Source organism: Canis lupus, chromosome X (assembly GCF_048164855.1).
Source record: "Canis lupus baileyi chromosome X, mCanLup2.hap1, whole genome shotgun sequence".
Taxonomy (NCBI): domain Eukaryota; kingdom Metazoa; phylum Chordata; class Mammalia; order Carnivora; family Canidae; genus Canis; species Canis lupus.
In genome coordinates this window covers 108,800,521-108,815,799 of record NC_132876.1, presented here as the reverse complement: position 1 = coordinate 108,815,799, position 15,279 = coordinate 108,800,521, and the positions used below count along the sequence as shown (strand labels likewise).

The 15,279-nt window shown below is 43.1% G+C and overlaps 1 long non-coding RNA gene across 1 annotated transcript; it reads right to left on the bottom strand.

The window, feature by feature from the left end:
* Positions 1–742: 742 nt before the first annotated feature.
* On the bottom strand, positions 743–15,058 carry LOC140627690 (uncharacterized). The gene is made up of 2 exons (XR_012026328.1): positions 14,709–15,058; positions 743–1,098 (listed from the first exon to the last, which is right to left on the bottom strand). It is a non-coding gene; the product is annotated as an uncharacterized lncRNA (long non-coding RNA).
* Between the last annotated feature and the right edge of the window lie 221 nt (positions 15,059–15,279).

Here is a 15,279-nt window from a genome sequence, read left to right as displayed (position 1 = left end):
CAAATTCTGACAGAGCTGCTTTTTAGTTATGTGACCTTGGACATGTTACTTTACCTTCTGTGCCTCAGTTTCTCTCCTCTGTAAAAGGGGACAATGATAATACTTACTTTATGGGATTGCTCATTAGGATTACATGAGATAATGTATACTGAGCTCTTGGGACTGTGTCTGGCAGTATTAAGTAGTCAAGAAATGTCAGCTATTTACTATTAATATTTCTGTGATGATTAGAATCTTCTAATTTCCTTTCTCTTTTCCTGCTGCTTCTCTATCTGGGGATGCTCTTCATCTTAGTTCCACCGTTTAAAATCTAACTCATTTGTTTTTAATATAACTTTGGCAAATTACATTAGCTCTCTCAGCCTTTCATCATCAGCCTTCTTCATCCACAAAATGGAGAAAGTCATATATACTTCACAGGATTGTTCCGGTTCTATAGAAGACATGAGATTATATGAGAGCTCTATGGCAAAGTATAAAGTATCTTGCAAACCTTCTCTGTAAGCTTTCTTTGACCATTCCCTGCCCGTTCATCTTTGCTTTGACATTCCCTGAATGCTAGCATCCACTAGGAGTTTGGGCTTCATTTTTGGTGTTTGTTATATCACAGTCTCATTATAATTTGCCTTGGTATTTACATACATGTAGAGGTAGGAATCTTCTTGAGGGTAAATCTGATGTCTTCAGTGGACATAGTGCAAGACAGCAGAGTAAGTTTGGCGAATTGAACTGAAACCCAAAATAAGAATACAGTTTTCTTTAGTTGGTCACATGGGCTGGTATATTTAATTTGCACATTTCTTTACCCCAGGAAAGGAATCTCTAAAGGTGAGATGCCAGCCTTCACTGAAGAGGCTACTGGTGTAGACCAGTGCTGGTCAAAGGGTGGTTCCCAGACCAGCTGCATCAGCACTAACTGGTGGCTTGTTTGAGTTCAAGCATCTTGGTCTCTACCCCAGACTTACTGAGCCAGATGCTCTGGGGGTGTGTAGGAATCTGCATTTTGACAAGCTGCCAAAGTCTTCTTACACATGCTAAGGTTGAAGAAGCCCTGGTGTAGTCTTCATTTGACATTTTACAGAGGAGTGCCGATCCAACCTGTTCAACCAAAGGGAATTTATTTCTAGCAAAGTGAACCATGTTTTCAAATAAGTGTATTTCTTAGAATCTGACAGAGTTTTCTCTAGTTCCCCCAAGGTGTGAGGAGCAGTAATTTTTACTGGTTTACTTTTTCCGTGGTAAATTTTAATTTAAAAAAGAAAAATACTGTAAGAGAGAGAGAGAGGAAAAAAAAAAAAACCCTGGCACCTGCTGGTATCTTGTTAATCAAACCTATGCAACTGTGACTTGTTTTTTGCAAGCATATGAGGCTGTTGACCATATCCTCCACAAAAGGCTTATCCCAAACTGTTAAAGGAGACAAAATATCTTAGGTTTTTCTCTTTTTATACTTTGAAGGCTTTATCCTCCCATATTGCAAACAGTAATGGTTCACGGCTGGAACCTCTTATAAATGTTGTCTTCTCGGCGGCAGGAGTAAACACTTCAGATCTGAGATAGTAATTACTGTCACATGAAAAGCAGGAGACATATTGTGACTTCTGGGGCTGTCAGAAAGCCCTTCTTGCAAATGGCAACACTTCACAGGGACTTTTATAAGGTACAGTTTATAATTTCCATGGGTGATCTGTTATTTTAAAACACCAACAGGAAGATTAAGAATGTGTCGACACAAAAGTAACACCAACGAATACCCTTCGGCATCCCTAAACTTGAACCAGAAAGTTCCCTCGCCTTTTAAGGAAGATTATAATCTGCCAAGATAGAAAAGGGGTTATGAAAGGATTATGTTCTATAATAAGTTTAGGACAATCCAGATTTTTCCTCAAGCAATTGCAGACTGTAGCCTGATTTGTTTACATATTTGCCCTGACTGGGTAATTTGAGCATAGGTTGCTCCTAACACAAGAAGAAGAGAAAAGATGGCTAGTTTTGGAGAAATTTTTGCTCAGAAGTTTCATCTGTTCCTGAATTGTGGACCATTTTGGGGTCTCATCCTTTAGTGGGTTTCCAATAGGATAAATTATACGAGGTGTTTGTGAAACACATATGACCTAAGGACATTGGACTTCACTAGCCAGACAGAACTGAGTGGGATTAAATGAATTAATATGTGTAAAGCATGTTGCATAAAGCCTGGCACACAGCACGTGCTATAGCAGTGTTTGATAAATAAATGAGAAGCTCTACTTTGAATTAAAGAAGGTTTCATTTGTGCTTCTAGGAAGATTTTGGATTCAAAAATGGGTGGATCTCGAAAGAATGGGTATACTGGATGTAGACTGTAGAACCCCACAGTTCAATCGGCACCAATACCCTCTCATGACTGCCTGCCATGTAGGCCACATTTCTAGCCAGAATTGCTTGTGGCCAAGCAGAAGAGCAGAAAGCACATTGCATTTGTGGTCTCATCCTAGATAGTACTGCTACTTACCAGCTGAGGACCTTGGGCAAGTTGTTGTACCTTGCCCTGTTCCTCATTTTTCTCAGATGTAGAGACCTACGTGAGATAATATATATCGAAATGCTTTGTAAACTTGAGAGTGCTATTCATATGGATGGTTTTCTCCTTAGATATTAATTCCAGTACAACCGTGAGGGGCAGTCCACATACTTGGTGAGTCACTGGGGATGAATAGCTAAGAGTTGACATACTTCCCAGAGGGGTGGGGGGGATGCTGTAGCAGGAATGTCAGGAAACTCCCTTTGGAAGAAACGGTATGGAGGGAGGGAAGGGAATTTGCCATTCAAATCTTGTCAGAAGGGTTATCTAAAACACTTCAGAAGTGTCTTCTCCAGGGATCCCTGGGTGGCGCAGCGGTTTGGTGCCTGCCTTTGGCCCAGGGCGCGATCCTGGAGACCCGGGATCGAATCCCACGTCGGGCTCCCGGTGCATGGAGCCTGCTTCTCCCTCTGCCTGTGTCTCTGCCTCTCTCTCTCTCTCTGTGTGACTATCATAAATAAATAAAAATTTTAAAAGAAAAGTGTCTTCTCCACTCACAAGAAAATAAGTTAATGGAAAACACCTATGGCAATCGCCACCGCTTCTCGCGTACCTAGCATCTAGTCTACTTTCTTTTCTAACAGAATCCTATATTTTTTCAGCCATGTGTCCTAGAGGAAGCTGATCCCATCTTCAGGGATAGCCTGGTTGGTTTAAGATTATTCCCATTCTCCTCACATGGCCATGTGACCTAATCTGGCCAGTGAGACTAGGACAATCTACTGGGAGGCTTCTGGGAAAAGTTTTCTCACTCCCAAGAGAGAGCCCCCAAAAGAGACGATCTCTCTTCTTCCTTGGAGTGCTGAGCTTGGGGGAGAGGCCTGGAACAGCTGCCGCCATCTTGCTGCTTTCTTGACGCTGAAGCCAACGGAGAAGAACAGAAATGCTAAGGGGTGGAGGTGGGTGGGGAGTTGGGGAGTGGAGCCGAAGACATTGTGAGCTGAAACCACCCCAACTGACATAGAACTTCCCATATGTTATCACAGAAATCATCATAGCCATCTGTGAGGTGGTGGTGTTGTCCCCGTTACATGGGATGAGGAAACCAAGAGGTGAAATCACTCAGGGTCACCCACCGTGTAGGTGGAGGATTTCGAGCTCGCACTGAGCTCCGTCTGACTTCAAAGGCTGTGCTCTGGTTGTTGCTTGGTCTCCTAAACCTCGCCTCAGATAAAAAATAGTGAAAAGGCAACGTACTCCCTGTGGCCATGAGGCTCGCTGAGCCTGGGAGTCGGACAGCCCGAGTTTTTTTGCTTTGCTTTGTTTTTTGTTTTTTTTGTTTTTTTTTATGTTGGCTTTGCTGCCCAACATCTGACCTTTCTGAACCTCCATTTCATCATGTGTAAGACAGTTGGACCAGATGTTTACTGAGGTTCTTTTTGGTTCTAAGATCTTTCGAAATGCTTGGTAAACCACAGGGAGGGATAAGAGAAAATAAATAACATACATTCGGTATCTTGAGAAAGGGCGCTGGGCAGGATTTCCCCTCTCAGCCTGAGGTTCAGGGTGGCAGTGAAGTTGCTGAAGAACAACAGAAGGTTCCATGTGGCACTAAGCAGGATAAGCCAAAACCAGACAGTTCTCACTACGGTGAAAGGAACAGAGCTAAGAAGAGGCCAGATGAGGGCTATTTTCTGTGGTGTCCTCCTCAACAAGCCAGCCAGCTGGATGGCTGTTTCTGATGAAGAGTCAGGTTCTGAAGGGCATTTGTGCTTTCACTTCCTCTGTGTTCTGAAGGTGTTTAAAACAGAGCAGGACTTGCTGTACCAGGCACTTTAAGATACTTAACTTCTGTTCCCTTATTGCTAGGAGAGTGGTTTCTGTGATGTTATCGCCCAAGATAGCCATAGTGCTTAGATAATCTTCAGCTGTGAAATGAATCAGCAGGGAGGGAATCCCTAGGAGGAGGAGGAGGAGGAGGAGGAGGAGGCGGCTCGCCCTGACCTGGGGCTAAGAAAGGAGGTGTGTGGGGGGAGGGGGGCCCTGACGGTTTGCAAGGCCCATCTACTCCCTTCCCTGTCTCATTTGTTTCTTAGGGCTGCCGTAAGGAGGCGCCACAGACTGGGTGGCTTTTTTGTCCCACAGTTCTGGAGGCTACCTCAAGGTGTTGGCAGGGCCATGCTCCCTCTGCCCCCTGTAGGGGAGACTCCTCCCTCACCTCTTCCAGCTTCTGGTGGTTGTCAGCAGTCCTTAGCGTTCCTTGGCTTGTACCTGCCTCACTCCAATCTCTTCCGCTGTGGTCACATGGCCATCTGCTCTGTGAGTGTGTCTTTTCTTCCGATGGGGACACCAATCACACTGCACTAAGGGCCTGCCCGCTCCGGGAGGATCGCATCTTAGCTAATTACATCTGCCAGGACCCCATTTCCACATACGATCACATTCTGAGGTCCTGGGAGTTAGGACTTCAACGTATCTTTTTGGGGGACACAATTCAATGCCAAGAGCCCCTGTCTAGGCAAAGTCTAACTACTACCTGAGTTCTTGCTATTTGAGGCAGTGGGTTGGTCTACTTGGGCCACTTTCCATGTTTCTTGAAAAATGATTCTGCCTGCAAGAAATTTTGGGGGGTGGGGAGGAGGAGGAGCTGGATGTTTCTGGAGCAGCTGCATAAGGATGTGGTCCCCCACACCAGCACTTTTCCAATGTTACTGTGCACACAGATCCCTTGAGGATCTCAATAAGCACCAGGTGCTGGCGCAGTATGGCATGGGGCCTGAGAGTCTGCATTTCTAGCAAAATCCCAGGGCCTGGGATCCCTGGGTGGCTCAGCGGTTTAGCGCCACCTTTGGCCCAGGGTGTGATCCTGGAGACCCGGGATCAAGTCCCACATCGGGCTCCGTGCATGGAGCCTGCTTCTCCCTCTGCCTGTGTCTCTGCCTCTCTCTCTCTCTCTCTCTCTCATGAATAAATAAATAATAAATATATAAAATCTTAAAAAAAATCCCAGGGCCTGGTGGTCACAGGGAGCCAGGCTCTAGGTCTAGGCTATATGATGGCCACATCTATTTACCCAGAATGACGAAAAATGATCATTCTTGGGATGTTTCAAAATTTCAACTCCGTATTAACCAGAAAGAAAGTCACAGTAAACTAAGAGTATCCCAAAACAAGAAAAAGCCATCCAGTGACGTTTTACCCGTGACAGTGAAGTCAGAAACATCTCTGCACATTCATCTGGATGAATAAAGTGTTTTCCAATTTCTGGGCTGTAATGACTAGTGGAGATGTGCATGTCAGAAGCCATGATTCTGAGGAACAGAGGAACTGTTTAGGAAGGTTTAGGGAAACCAAGCAACTTCCTGTCTTGGTGTGCCAGAAAAACTTCCTTTGGAGAAGCTTCTGGCCAAGGGTGACAGGGACTGCCCATTTCCTGCTGTGAGAAGTCAAGTAGCCAGATTTCATTGGGTCTCACTCCTGTTGGAAGCTGAGTCCCAAGGGCCCACCCAGATGATCTGAAGGCCACATCTGTGGCTTTTCTCCCACCCACACCTGTGACCTCTCTCACTTGGCCAGCTCTTTCAGCCCCTCGATGACTCCCAGACACTCCCCAGTCATGGTAGTTGGGACTGAGATGGGCATATAGGACCAGGTGGATGACCCAGGGTGTATCCCTTTGAGGGTCCAGCCTCTGGATGAACTCATGCAGAGTAGGTTCCAGAGAAGAGCAATCCTTTTGTGATGTCAGGGGCTGGCAATCTGGTTTTCCAAATTCAATAATGACCTGATTATTTCCAGCTCGAAAACACCCATGCGCTATTGGCTCCCTGACAATACTTAGCTGGAAGTTTCTAGGAAGATAGCTTTCTGAGTGTTTGGCACAGTGTATCTTTTGGGTCAGAATGTTAGTTTGCATGGTCAGCACTGCGGCTACAGGATTTGTAATAAAAGCCAACTCGTCAGACTACACATCCCAGTAACGTCTTCTTATTTTTCAGGGAAGGGGGAGAAAAAGAACAGCGTAGAGGCTTTTGGTTACCTATTGCTGAGTAAGAACTACCCCCAGAACTTAGTGGTTTGAAGCAGTAGCTATTCTACTTATGATTTTGTGATTCAGGCATTTGGAGAGGCACAGCGGGGAGGGCTTGTCTGCTCCACGGTGTCTGGATGCTTGGCTGGGTGGCTTGAAATGACTGGGAATATTGGCGGGAATGGCTCAGCTGGGGTCATATGTCTGGGCCCTCAGTTGTTTGCTGGGTGGCTTCTCCACATGGCTAGCTAGGCCCTCGCCCAGGAGTCTCAGAATTGCGAGACTTTTTCACTGCTAGCTGGCTTCCCCCTATGTAGTGGAAGCTGCCAGGCTTCTCAAAGGCTTGGCCCAGAACAAGCCCTCCGTCATTTCTGCCATGTTCTACTGGCCAAAGCAAGTCACAGGACATGCCTAGATTTGAGATGGGAAAGAGACTCCATTTCTTGATGGGAGGAATAGCAAAGAATTTGTGGCTATCTTTAATCTACCACAGAGAGAGAAGTGGAAAGAACAGTTTTTTTTAAAATTCATGTTCTATTTAGGTTCTGATCAGATTAAGTCAAGCCCAAGCAGCCAACAGAATTCCCTGTGATTCCTGGCCTCTTCCTCCCACTGGCCAATTTGTAACTTTGGGGTAGAGAGTCCACAAGTGGTCTTTGAACACTCCGTCACACACAGCCACTCAGTCTTTTTATTTTTCAAAACTTCCATTTTGCTTTTCTGCCTTCCAGCACCCAGTCCTTTCTAAATGAAGAGTTTAAAAAAAATCTTTTGTCATGTATTTTTATGAAAATCATTGAAGCGGTACATAATTACATTCTCCCTTGCAAAATTATGCCAATACTGTAGCACACACAGGAAAACAAACAAACAAACAAAAAATGCCCCCTTACTTTGACTCTCCAACTACTCAACTTTGGACAAGTAGCAAGTGCAGTTCATTGTGCCTCTATATAGCCCCATCTATACATCTACTTTCAAGCATATGCGTACATAGACTCATAGCATTTTTTTCCTTACATGAGATCCAATACTATGTGTTATTCTGCAAGTTGCTTTTTCCATCTAACAGTATGTCATGGTGATGGTTCCGTATTAATATATCGACCCATTTTTTTCTTTTAGCCTGCTGTATATTAGTCCATCGGACTGACAAGGCATAATTAATACAACGACTCCCCTGGTAATGCACCTTTAGTGTTTTGTAATTGTTTTCCAATCACAATAAATGATAATTGAAATAACTATTCTTGCATATATACCTTTTTAAACATAGGTACGTGTTTTGATAAGGTAGATGCCTGGGTCCAGAGTATGGGTGCTTGCAAGTTCAACAGATATAGATAGCTGACCCTCAAAATGTAGAGTACCAAATCACACTCCTCCAATATTTTTCCACAATCTTGATGACGCTGGCTGTTACTAATGTTTTTCATTCTCCCAGGCTGATGGCTGGGAAAAAAAATGGTATCTTACCATTGCACTTCTTTCCTACAACTATTGGTTCTTTTTATTTCTTCCTCTGAAATATCTTCTGTTAAAGTCATTTGCCAAGTAAAAAAGTATGTTCTGTATGTTTTTGCTAAATATTTCTGGGAGCTCTTCACCTATCAATCTTTTGCTATTTCCTACAGCTAAATTCCCAGATGTGGAATTGCCAGGTCAAAGGATTTTTCAAGTCTTCCTGCAGATTGTACTCTTGGAAGGGACTCATCTCACCACATTGATAAGCTGAGTCTCATTTTTCATCACTACACGAGCTCCCTGTAGAGAGGAAATAAAGCTGAGAACTATACACTAATACATTCTAAGGCTACTGGTGCCCATCTGTACCAAGCTACTTTACATATAAGTAGCAAACTTTTTCCTTAATGTAGCTGAACTGATAGGTGGCTCACCGGCCAGGACAAGAGCTGAGAAAGATCTTTCATTTCATTCAATGACTTTATATATTTTTTTTTCTCTCTCTCTCTCTTTTTTTTACTGTAGATTTATGTGGAAAACATAGACTCTGGCTCATAACATTTGCTGAGTACCTATTATGAAGAAGGTATTGTTTAAGGTCCTGCTGCTTATTATTATGACCTGGAATCTCTGAGGATAAGTTAAATTTCTGAATATGGCGGTACAGTTGGGGAGGCCATTTTCAGTTCCATATCTCATGTGTGTGTGCGTGTGTGTGCACACGTGACTTGAACTGTGAACTTTGTGAGGACTTGGTTACAGAACTTGTTGCTGAAGTGCTAAGTTTAGCTGACTAGCCTCTGAACCTCAGTGTGGTTCTTGTGTTCTCCTCTTACAACAGGTACACAGGCGGTTAAAAATGTTGCGTTGTTAGACATAGCCGTAAGCGAAAGAGAAAACATTAGCAAAGTTGAAAAAGCAGATAACTTGTGTGTGGACATGCACAGGAAATAAACTACTCTTAAAGGAAATATGATTTAGGAGATATCCAGGACCTCATACAAACACTTCGGTCGTTTGAGAATTTAGAAATTGCCTTAGCATATGTGTTTGACACATTTTATTAAAAACTGTTCCTAGAGAAATAGTTGTGCTTAGATGATTTGTGTTTCAGTTACCTGAAGCCCTTCAAAATCTGGAACACTAAATTCTGTACCATGAATGACTGAATAGTTATGATCAAAGGTCATTTTTGTTGTTGTTGGTTTGTTGGGTAGACTGGTGTGGTGACTTGTTCAGTTGAAACCTTTGAAGCAAAAGCGGGTACCCTGTCCGTACATAGCACGGGTGTGTTTCCTGTTGATAGTCATTAATCGGAGGGACACAGTTAATCCTAGTATGATGCAGGCACATGGTATTTGAAGTAGGAAGGCTTGATTTGAGTCCTGACTTCTTCCTAATTGATTGGCATCTTTGGGAAGTCACCTAAATCTTAGAGCCTCATTTTCTTATCTGTACAATTGTTAATGCTGGCCATAGAATTTTTTGCGAGCACCAGACAACCTTTGGATGGGAAGGCACTTTTTAAACATAAAAGTGTTCTTCCAATGTGAGTTTTATTATTTTGCCATTATAATAAAAAGAGGGGCACTGCATTCATCCATCCATTAACAGTTTCTGATTACCTGCCATGAGCAAGGCATTGAGCTAAGAGCGAGAATAATGAAATAAACTGGACCTGGTTCTGCATTGTGGTTTATAGACCAGTGGAGATGGCGGTCAAGATAATGTCCAGTCCAGTCCAGTCAAGGCTGTGTTGAAGCTGGCTCATTTAGGCTCACAAGAGCTGACTGCTGACTTTTCAGGAATTCTCTGAGTAGGCTGTTAAACACAGTCATTGTTAAAAATTATGTATATAGTTGACTCCCATTATTCACGGATTCCATATTTGTGAATTCGCTTACTCGCTAAAATTTATTTGTAAGCCCCAAATCAATAGTTGGGGCACCTTTGTGGTCATTTGTAAACATGTGCATGTGCAGAGCTGGAAAAATTCAAGTTGCCTGATTTGCACGCTCCTAGCTGAGGTCAAACAAGACCTTCTTGTTCCAGCCCTCACATACTGTAAATGAGTTTCCTTTTTGTGGTATATTTAGTGCCAGGTTTTTCACATTTTTGTGCTTTTTGTGGATGATTTCACTGTTGAAAATGGCTCCTAAGTGTAGTGCTGAAGTGCTGACTCGTGTTCCTAAGCACAAAAAGGTTGTGATATGCTTTATGGAGAAAATACATGTGTTAAATAAGCCTTGTTCAGGCATGAGTTATAGAGCTGTTGGTCATGAGTTCAATGCTAATGAAGCAGCAACATACAGTAAATAAATTGTCTTTAAACAGAAACATACATGAAACAAAGTCATGCATTGATTGGTTGGCAAAATATTTTGACCAAAGGTCTGCAGGAAACTAGCCCTGTAGTTCTTCTAGAAGTGACAATTCGGTATTTGCTAATTGAGTATTTGCAGCAACTTTACAGAACTATCGTGAATAACGAGAATTGACTATATACGCTTACAATAAAACGAATTATATTACACAAAAGGTAGTAAAGACAACTCCTTACTTCCTAATTATTTTACTACATATTACTTTCATCTATGCTCTTGAGGTTATTTACGTGTATTATTATGGCTGTATAATAGAACTACGATACAGTGGAGGATCTGTGCATCTCTTTCCAAGCCCCCATGGTCAGTGATGACAAGTTGGTAGTTAGACACTGGCCACGGTGGGAGTATTTACATGGCAGAAATCAGCAAATGCTACAAATCAAGGCTCCTCCACCTCAGCCCCCAACCAGTTGTTAAACATTTACCAGAACACACCTGCCTTCAGCTTTCTTTAGGGGCCTATCTTTGTGCTACTGGAGCCAACTTTCAGACACCAGGGGAGAACCACGTTATTAGGAGTTCATCTCCCCCAAGCGCCACTCTGGGTCCATTAGCCGATGACTGGCTGGTGCTCTTTTGCCTCGAGGTGGCATTTAGATTTCAGAGCCCCCCAAGGGGTCCACATGAGCTGAGATCCCCAGATCTCTGAGGTCATACTCTTGTTAGGCTTCCTGCCCCTTTCCTCTCACCCTTACTGGTTTCTCCTGGGAGCTCTTCCTTGATAAATCACATTGTACATTAGCGTGAGTCTCAGGGCCTGCTCTTAATGCATGCCGTTAGAGACAGTACTCCAGAAAACCTGAGAAGAAAGTCATGGAGCTGGCAATGAGTGTGCAGGTATCTCAGGCTGGTCCTGAGGATCTACTGGCAGGTCTTGATTTTCTGGCTCTAACTCCTCCTTGAGAAGGCAATGCTTTTCGGTTTTATCCTTCCATTGCTATGGTCTCATAACCCGTAAGCAGGCGTGAATTAAAAGTTTTTTAGGTTTTATAGTTGCAACTTAGGTGCCTAATGCATTCACATTTGGATAAAATATACGGCATTAGTGGAATGTCCTTTACTCGGTCTAGCTTGTGGGTGGGTTTGCTTCTGCTGCGCTCCGCTAGTGGCCCTGAACTCTGACATGCAATAATAAATCAAGCTTTCATCAAGTTCTTCTTAGCGTGTTGGGAAACAAAAACCCTATAAGCAATGCTGCAACAACTTCCTTTGAAATTCTAATTTGTTTTACCATGATAAAACAATGTGATAAGTAGTCAAGAAGCCCACTGTGCTGTTGTAAACAACTGGAATATGATTTTCTAAATAGTTTCTTTATTTTCAGATTATTCTTGCTCTGGAGTTAGCGAGTGTCAGTTTAGATGCAGGGTCCAGTAATTGTGCAGTAATTAAATGCTTGCTTGGGAAAACAATCTTAGATCACTGAATTGCTTTATTGCATTTTGAAAAGCTGAAAGGGCCATTCAATCAGGTAGAGGCTGTGTGTTTGTCTTCTAAACCAGACTTGTCATAAATTATTCACACGGGCAAAGACTGGATTTGAAAAGGAAGAAACTTGGGGCATAGGGCAGTTATTGTTCCGACAGTCATTGGAGAGTTCAGTAGGCCTCATGAAAGGAGGTCTGTCTTGAGGATTCCTGGCAAGATTCTGGGGATAAGGATGAAGTGCCTTCCTAGCAAATCTGCTTTTAAACTGAGACCACTCACTCACCGGAGGGGTTTTGCTTACTCTCTTGGATGCCGCTCCAGTTCAAACAGCCCTCTGGAAGAAAGGGTTCCCATCAACTTGTGTTGAATTACATAATTTTGAGGAAAGCATAATAATGTGATTTCGCAAAGTATGACATAGGTGAGAGAAATATTAGTATAAACATTGGGCATCATATGTATTACTGCATATAAGAGAAATTCTTCGCTGAAACTTCTAAATACATCAGTTTGCATTTGCCCTAGAATTTTTTGTATTGAGGAATAATTTACCTATGGTAAAATACACAAATCTTAAGTGTATCATTTGACAAAGTTTTTTTTTTTTAAGATTTGATTTATTTATTCATGATGAGACAAGGAGAGAGAGGCAGAGACACAGGCAGAGAGAGAAGCAGGCTCCCTGCAGGGAGCCCAATGCGGGACTCGATCCTGGGACTCCAGGATCACAACCTGAGCCAAAGGCAGACACTCAATCACTGAGCCACCCAGGTGCCCCCATTTGACAAAGTTCTTAAAAAGATTTATTTATTTCAGAGAGAGAGAGAGAGAGAGAGAATGTATGTGCATGCATGAGCGGGGGTGGGGGTGGGTGGGGGGGTGGGGAGAGGGGCAGAGGGCGAGGGAGAGAGAATTTCAAGCAGACTCCCCACTGAGTGCAGGGCTCGACACAGGGCTCGATCCCATGACCTAGAGATCACAACCTGAGCAGAAACCAAGAATCAGATGCTCACCCCAGGTGCCTTTGTGAATTTCTATCTGTATACTCATAAACTACCACCCAAATAAAGATAGAGAACAATTCAGCCACCCTATAAAATCCTCTCATGCTCCCACACAAATGACACCCTCTCCCAGAGGAAACCACTACTCTGATTTCCAATGCCACACATTAGTTTCACCTGTTCCTGCTCTGGCTCCTTCTGCTAGGCATGATACATTCGAGATGGTTGTAGTATACATCAGCACTTCATTCCTTTGTACTGCTAGGTAGTATTCTATTGCATGGCCGTACCACAGTTATTAGCCCATCTCTTGTTGCTGAGTTGTTCTGCAGTTTTTTGCGTACTATGAGAAAAGCTGATGTAAACATTCTTCTATAGGTGTTTTTGTGGACAACGTACAGAAAAGGGCTATTTGGACACTTCTTTCTTTTGCATATATACTCAAGAGTAGCACTGTTGGGTCTGCCTTCAAAATTTACCAAAAAAATTACATATATATATGTAATGTATATATATATCACACTCATACACATGCCAATCAGAAGAGTACAGAGAAAGTGACTGTTTCCCTGATATCTGTTCTTGGCAAAGTGAGGACACAGCCTTGTACTTACTGCCTGATGACATTATTTCAGCAATTAGACTTGGAATATTTCAAGTGATTGCTTAGCCATAGGGAATTGGAGAAAAAGAACTCAGATTCTTTCTTGGTGAGAAGAATACAAGGTCCTGTGTGTCTGAACAGATGGAAGTGTTCAGGATCCCTTGCACAGGAATGCTTAGTACCTTGGAAATTAAGTTGGGACCCATCGCCTGGAATTAGGACAGTTTGGTTCACCTTGGTATCACCCATGGCTAAAGATAATCAAACTGTGTTGGGGGAAGGAATCCAAGCAGGATGGATTATGAGACCTTGGTACAGACAAAGGGCCATGGGGCTACCAGAATTGGCCTGGTTGTTTCCCCAGAGGACCACATTTGAGAGTTATTCTTTGCTACCAATCCTCTGATAATGGAACTGGGTTGCAGACCAGCCTAGCCACAGAAGAGGCCTGCGAAGGGGTTATGGCGCCCCCTGAGGGACACTGAAATGTTCCTCCTTACAGGACATAACTTCCCCATCTGGGGTCAAGTTCAAGTTGCGTTGAGTATCTCAGAGATCACTACTTCTATAATCCTCTTTGAAGGTTTCAAAATAAATGTCACGTATATTGGAGTTTTACTGAGAACAACCCAATTCAGAGAAGGCTTGAGAGGAACGTATACAATGTTTAAACTCTCATAAAGGGGAGGACAAACCCTTTTTGGTTTTTCTTTCTTTCTTGTTTCTGGTAGAAGGGCATCACGTGATTGGATAAGTTCTAATTTTTGCTTTGTTTGTTAATGAAGGTGGTAGGGTAAGATGACAACCTCATCTTCAAAATTCTGTAGGCAAAATGCCTCTACAAGATGGCTGTGAGCCTTTTGTGTCTTGCTGGCTCAGGGTGTAAAATGAGCGATTCTGAACCCACGCCAGTACCACGCTTCCAGCGAGCATTTGGAAGTGTGTGGGAGCATTTTTGATTGTCACAATGACTGGGGGGCGTGCTACTTCCATTTGCTGAAGTGGGGGAGAGAGCGAAAATGTCTAGCGCGAGGAAGAGCTGTCCCATCCAAAATGCCAGTAAGGGCCCCTGTTGAGAAATACTTTTTCTTTCCCCCCTCAGGCGATCTGGAGCCGTTTATATGCAATTTATATTCAGAAGGTTTAACAACACAAACAAAATATGTCAAGTAAGTGAAAGTTAGCAGACTGAAGAAGCTTATTGAGACAGAAGGAGTGGAGCTGTCTGGTTTTGGACATCCTGAGTGTATGATCACTTCACCCATAGCAGAAATGGGGCAGTACTCACCACTGACCGTAAGTGGAGTATGGAGGTGGAGAGATTTGTTTTCCAGGCTCCCCAGCACTTTTGTCTTTATTCTCCTCCAGACTTTCACTCATCCTGCCCCTTCTTCTTCTGTGCTTCTTGGGATAAGGAAGCAGCTGATAAATTCATTAAGTTGTGAGAGCTTTCTCTTGCTCCTCCTAGCAGGATATCAGGAAGGAAAGAATCTCAAATGCTGGGATTTCAGATGTGGGGGAGGTAGGTAGGTGCTTTTGGCTGTGAGGTATTTCTAGAACTTCTTAAATTATTCCTGGGCAAGTAATAACTTATTTTCCTGTGAGGCTGGCTTTAGATGTGGAAACCAAAGTGTTAGAATTTGCCGTAACCATGGCAAAGGGAGTGAAGGGGGGACTGGATACCTTTGTGAGTTCACTGGTGTATGATTGGGCTGAACAGACTCTTTTGAAATATCAAGTTTAGAACGCACCATGTGCCTCGTCAACTTGAAAGTTCTATGCATTTTTGACGTATTATTATTATGCCGAAACTTCCTAGTATTTTTCATAGCACTTATTTCAGAAACTTACACAAAATA